This window comes from Elephantulus edwardii, unplaced genomic scaffold (genome assembly GCF_000299155.1).
Source record: "Elephantulus edwardii isolate Elephantulus edwardi_28Jun2011 unplaced genomic scaffold, EleEdw1.0 scaffold00096, whole genome shotgun sequence".
Classification (NCBI taxonomy): Eukaryota; Metazoa; Chordata; class Mammalia; order Macroscelidea; family Macroscelididae; genus Elephantulus; species Elephantulus edwardii.
Window position 1 is genome coordinate 7191797 of NW_006399846.1, and position 6857 is coordinate 7198653.

Consider the following 6857-nt stretch of genomic DNA (forward strand, 5'->3'; position numbering starts at 1 on the left):
CAGTCATGCTGATGATATAACTTTGCTTACTGAAAATAAAGAGGAAGTGAAACACTACAGAAGATCAGACTATAGCCACAAGAAAACAAAACTCCTCACTGCCAGACCAACTGGCAACATTGTGATAGATGGAGAAAAGATTAAAGTTGTCAATGATTTCAGTTTGAGTCCACAATTGACAATCATGGTTATATTCATCAAGAAATCCAGACATGTTGCATTAGAGAAATCTGCTGTGCAGGACCTCTTCAAAGTTCTGAAGAGGAAAAATGTCAGCTTAAAGACTAAGATGAGCCTGATCCATGCCATGGGCTTTTCATTTTATTTCCTATGCATTTGAATGTTGGACAATGAATAAAGGCGACAGAAAATTAATTGATAGGCTAAGTAAGTTTGTGTCAGAAATTGTCAGTCATTTGTCTGAATGCTTATGGCCTCGGCAAAAGACGGGAGAGCTAAGGAAGAAAGTTGCTGTGCCCAACAATTAAGATACAGCGGAAGTGAAGTCAATGTTTTGGGAAGTTCTTCCAAAACAAGGGTAGCTGTCTGTAGAAGATGTAAATGCAATGGTGCTGTGTAAGCCTAAATTTTTACCCTTAAAATCTCTGGCTCTGTCACAGCAATAGATTTGGGGGTTTGGTGTCATGCTGCCAAGGTCTCTCCTAGACTGGAGTCTGTTGAGGGCTCACGGGTCATCTGCTCCTTTCCAATCGCCCTGTGGGAACTGGGAATCAGAACCAGCGCAGAAGTGCTGATACTCTAGCTAACACTATTGCCATGGTGCCTTCTGACTCAGACTTAGGAGGTTTTATGTTTTCTACCAGCTTTTAATCATGGCAAGCTAACTTGTTAGCTTTCAAGTAGGATAACATCCTACTTGAAACAATCCTTCTCAGTGCTTGACAAGCATCTATGAATTTGTAGTCTTAACTGGAAGGACTTCTTCAGGTACTGATGAGAACCCGTTTGGTGCCATAGGCAGAGCTAGCTGTGGTTCTCAGTGACCCTGTGTACAGCATAACGACACCCTGCCCGACCGTGAGGCCCCCTCACCATCCCTGCTGGGTTTCAGCCCATTTTGCAGTCACTGTGTCAATCTATCTCAATGACACTCTTCTCTTTTGCTGACCAGAAGTCATTTTGCCCAAGAATGATGTCATTTTTCAGGGATTGGACCCTGCTGACAAGATGGCCAAAGAATTTGAGATGACATCTCCCAATTTTTGTTTCTAAGAAGCATCCGGATTACATTTCTTTTAAGTAAAATTTTTTTGTTCTTTCGATGGGCCACAGTACTATTGCTTTGGTTTGCACACTTTAGTGTTTACAGTGGTGCCCGTAGGGTAAGGGGCGGGAGCAGAGAGGTGAGGGTAGTAGGTAGGGGGAAAATCACAGGTCGTACAATTTGATGGATGGAGGAAGGTCGTAAAGAAAATGGGAGAGATCCATTGTGGGCCTGAAAAGACAGAGTGGGCATAAGCCAATGAGGATCAGTTTTATAAAACACAATGTATGGCAATGATTGTATGAAACACAATGAAAATGAAAGAAAGTGTGAAACACAATGTATATGAATTTTGTATGCAAACCAATAGAAGATAAAACTTAAAAAAATAAAATTACATTCTTTCTCTTTAACACTTTAAGGAGGTCTTCGGCAGCAAATTTGCTGACTGTAATATGTCATTTAATTTCTTGACTGTTGTTTCTATGGGTATTTTTTTAAAAAAAAAATTAAATTCTTGACAACTCTAAAAAAAAAATCTCTGGCTCTGGAAAAATTGGAGAAAATGCAATAAGCAGAACAAAACACAATTCACCAACAAGAAATGGCAGAGAAAGAAAAACAGCAAGTAACTCACTGATGATCCAGCACTTCTGCAAACACCCTACCTAGTATTTAAGAACAACTAGAAAATAATTGACATTTATATGGTAAAAGTTGTATTCGTGAATAAAACTAGTATTCATATAAATACTACAAAGTACCTCAGGATTAAGCAGGCTTGCCTTGTGCATTCAAACAGTCTGGTTTGTATTAATACAGTTAAAATAATGAAAATTTGCCACTCTTTATCAAAGTTTAGAACTGCAGATTATGTTCTGCATTCTGTTGCTATGAGTTTCATAGATAGCATTCTCTGGCACAAGGGGCTATTTTCTGAATACAGAGGCGCTTTCTACGTTTATTAAAATTCTGTATTTTAATATATTATAATCATGCATAAACTATAAATGCTGTACTTTTATGATACTTAATAAAAAACACGATGTGTTTTAATAAAAAAGAAAATGAATTGATCCCTTTGAATTGTAATGTTGGTAAAAAGTGTTGACTATCCCACAGACTTCCAAAAGAACAAACAAATCTGTCTTGAAGGAAACGCAACCAGAGTGCTCCTGGAGGCAAGGACGGGGAAACTTCGCCTCTCTTCCTTTGGGCATATTTTCAGGAGGAACCAGTCCTTGATGAGACATTGTGCTGGGAAAAAAGGAAGAAGGTCAGTGAAAGAGAAGAAGACTGTCCAGCAGATGGTCTGACATAATGGGCTTGAGTATTATCGAGATGGTGAGGATGGCCCAGGACAAAGCAAAGATCAGATCATAGTTCAGATCAAAGATCAGTTCAAAGAGTCGCTGCGAGTCATAGTCAACTTGATGGTACCTAACAACTCTTTCAGAGTTTAGTCTATTTTTAACATTGATACAGACAAAATTGACTTACAAACAAGGATGTATATGGTGCTGCAAGCATGCTTTTCCTCACATCCCCCTCCTCCATATCCAGTGAGGAGAAGCTGGTATGGACTGGCACAGCCTGAGGCTGGGATTTTTAAATTTTTTTTTTTATGCACCTGGCTAAAACGTCCAGCTTAGTTGCTTCTCTAACTTTACTGTGCATGGTTTTTTCTTTTCTAATCCAAAGGACTGGAGTGAACTGGGTTAAGGCTGCACATTTTCAGCAAGTTCTCAGGCGATGCAACTCTGCTGTCACAGGAGCCATAGTGACGAGCACATGAAGTGCAGGCCCAGTGCACGTGACTCTGCCAGTCACTAACTGGGCTTTGGGGTGCTGTTCTGAAATACACTCTTGTCATGACTGCCTCCTGCACCTTACACGCTCTCTGCAGATCTGTATGTGTGGACAGTCTTTCTCACCATCCAAGTTCAGATCCAAAGCTAGTTTGGGTTTGGCTGTGGAGAGGGCTCCCCAGGCCTTGCAAATGAAGGTTTGCTCATTCAGATGCTTAACTGAAAAGTTGGAATTCAAGTCTAGCTAGAAGTGCCTTGTTGGAAAGGCTTGGTTATCTACTTAAAAAAGAAAGCAAACCACCAAACAAAACCCAGTGGAGCATATCTGTCTGACACACGAGTCATCGCAGTTGAAGTGAGAAAGAAGCCTATTTTTCTGTCTGACTCTCTGCACTGAAACTGCAAGCTCCTCAGAGTCAGTGACTTGGATTTATTTGCTGCTACATTTTCTAGTAGCTAGCATAGTGCTAGACTTAATTTGTTGTTGGGTATCATCGAGTCAGAACCAACCCATAGCTGACCCCTCCAGCAGATTTTCAGAGGCACTAAATCACACAGAAGACTTTGCTTCTGTGGAGTATTTGGTAAATTCAAACTGCATGCCTTTGGGATTGTAGCACAGATTCTTACCACTAGGCCACCAGAGTTCCTTCATCTAGATGTTCAAGAGCACTCTCAAGTTAACTTTGCTAGAACTCAACTTTGAAGTCAGAGTGCACTCTGATAAAGAGAGTGGAAAAAACCTGTCCTCTTTTACGCACACATCTTTCCCATGGGAGTGGATACCTGGAGCCAAGGGTGGGATTTGAGTCTTCCCGTGCAGCTTGCCATGAAGCCATCTCAATGCCACTCACTCTGGCCCAGCCATGAGGTTCTGCAGCAATCAGGCCAGAGAGGTAAAGCACACAGCTCACCCAGGGCCACAGGAGGACAAGAAAATCAGAGGTGAGAATACAACAGAGGCTGAGGAGGAAAAACCCCTAAGGCCCAAAAAAGGCAAATGGGGAATGTGATGAGTTGCCAAACCAAGGAGCAGAAGCAAATATCAAAGCCAGGGACCAGAGCCAGGAATCCCAGATCTGGGAGATGAAGGGAAGGAGCATATGGATCTCCTAACTGGGGAGGGCGAGGCCAGTCCCTGGAGCAGGCATTTGAGGCTTGCTTTCAAGTGCCTCCAGGGGCTGGGCTAGGGTGGGTCCTTCAGGATTAAAGGGGGCTCTAGGTGGGATGGACAGAATGGCATTTCCCTGGGGGCTCATAGTTTTCTAGTGCCAAAGCTGGGGAGACAACATGTGGTCTTAGAAGTCAAAGGCTGACTTTGAATTCCAGCTTCTACTTTCTGTCAACATAACCTGGAGTAAACAACTTGACAGTAAACTCTTTGTAGTTCTCTGTTGGAAGGTGCACACACTTAATCAGCTTACAATCAGAAGTTTATATGCCCCTCATGAGCTCAAAACATTATCTGGTGTTTGCCAGCAGCCTAGTGTCTGCTTCAGGATTGGGGAGGATTTAGAGAAAAAAACTTAGAAAGCAATGTGGTTTACCGAGGAAGAAAAGCAGAATGAAAAGATCGGGTCAAATTTCAAAAGTCCTGGGCTTGACCTCTGAGGAAGGGAGACTGCAAAGAGGAGCAGATCCTTTGATAGGGAGGAAACTTCTATTCAGTCACAAGACGCTCAGCAGACTCGCTGGACATCTGATGACTAGTGAGTTCTAAAATGGGATAGCCAGGTGCCAGCTGGCAAACACATTTGCCTTCCAATGTGGTGGTCTAGTATTTCACTTCCCTTTATTCACCAAAATCTTCTGGACCCCACATCACCTTTACAGGAATATAATTTTACTCAAATGCAATCTGTTTTTCAAAAAATAGAACAGTATATTGACAGAGAGCTTCCAGAAGTTCAAGCTGGGTTTAGAAGATGCTGTGGCACCAGATGCTGATGTCAGATGGATCTTGGTTGAAAGAAGACAGTATCAGGAAAATGTGTTTTATTTACTATACAAAGGCATTCGACTGTGAGACTCATAACAAACTTCGGCTAACCTTGCAAATATGTGAATTCAAGAACTTAATTGCACTTATATGACATCTATACCTAAACCAAGAAGCTGTTGTTTCAACAAGGGAACACTGCATGGTTTAAAATAAGAAAATGTGTATGTCAGGCTGTATTCACTTTTCATAGCTATTCAATCTATATGCCAAGCAAATAATTCAAGAAGCTAGACTTTATGAACAAAAGTGTGGCATCAAGATTGGAGGAAGACTCATTAACAATCCACATTATACAAGTGACACACCCTGCTTGCTGAAAGTGAGGAGGACTTGAAGTACTTGTTGCAGAAGATCAAGGACTACAGTCTTCAATATGAATTGCATCTCAACATCAAGAAAATAAAAATCTTTGCCACTGGACCAATAGGTCCATCAACATGATAGATAAAGAAAAGATTGAAACTGTCAAGGATTTCATCTTGATTGGATCCAGTTAATTCCCTTGGTACCAGCAGTTAGGAGATCAGGAGACATATAACATTGGGAAAATTGTGCTGTCAGGGATCTCTCCAAAGTTCTGAAGAGCAATGACGTCAGTTTAAAGACTAACACTCTGGTGCAACCACTATGGAAGGCAGTATGGCACTTTCTCAAAAAGTTGAGAACAGAAAGATCATTTGGCCCAGCAATTCCACTACTGGGAATATACTCTAAAGAAACCAGAACTGCCACCAAAGTAGATATATGCTCACCCATGTTTATCGCGGCTTTGTTCACAATAGCAAAGAGTTGGAAACAACCCAAGTTCCTATCAACAAAAGAATGGATAGAGAAGCTGTGGTATATTCATACAGCATTGAAAAACAAGGAACTCATGAAATATTATACAATATGGGTGACCCTGGAGGACAATATGCTGAGTGAAATATCTCAGTCTCAAAAGGACAAATACGGATGGCATAATGCCACTGTTAAAAAACAGGACTGACATCGGGGTTGAGAGAAACTAAGAAAAGAGGGGATAAATAATGTATACTGCATTGAAATAGATGAGGGAGAGAACTGTTTAGGAGGAATAGATGATTAAGTATTATTGTCATGATAAGAGTCCAGAATGAAGGCTGCATAGTGGAGTGGACTGGGGGCGGGGGTGGGTGGGGGACTATATAACAATGAAAGAATTTTTTTTTTAACTTTTCAAAGAGAAGAGCGAACTGGGGGTGGGGGCAGGGAGGAAAGTGTGCAACAATGGAAATCCAAAGTCTCCGTAAAATTTCATTAAAATTAATTTTTTAAAGTGTGTCTTTACAGGAAAAAAAAAGAAAGACTAACATGCACCTGATTCAAGCCAGTTTTTCCAATCACCTGTTAATGCTTCTGAGAGTTAGACAGTGCCTAAGGATAGCAGGAGAAGAATTGCAATAGTCGAGTAGTAGTGTTGGAGAAGACTACTGAATATCCTATGGACTGGCAAAAAAACAAACAGATAGGTCTTAGAGAAAGTGCAGCTGGAGTGTTCACTGGAGGAAAAGATGGTGAAGTGTTTTCTCATGTATTTTGGATATATTGCTAGGAGAGGCTATACCTTGGGAAGGGACATCATGCTTGGGAAAGTGAGGGTCAGTGAAGGAGAAGATGACCCTCGATGAGATGGACTGACACAGTATCTGTGGCAATGGACTCCTATGGGTCAAAGATGGTACAGGATTGGACAAAGCTCACATCTCTTGTTCAAAGGGTTGCTATGAGTCGTATTCAACTCAGTGGCACTTAACAATGCAAATGGGAAAGGCACTGTGTTCACTAACATGAGGAAGCCTTG

The 6857-nt window shown here is 41.4% G+C and overlaps 1 pseudogene; it reads left to right on the forward strand.

Annotated features, from left to right (window-relative positions):
- The first annotated feature begins 350 nt into the window (after positions 1-350).
- LOC102876218 lies at positions 351-1865 on the forward strand (annotated as a pseudogene).
- Positions 1866-6857: the final 4992 nt, after the last annotated feature.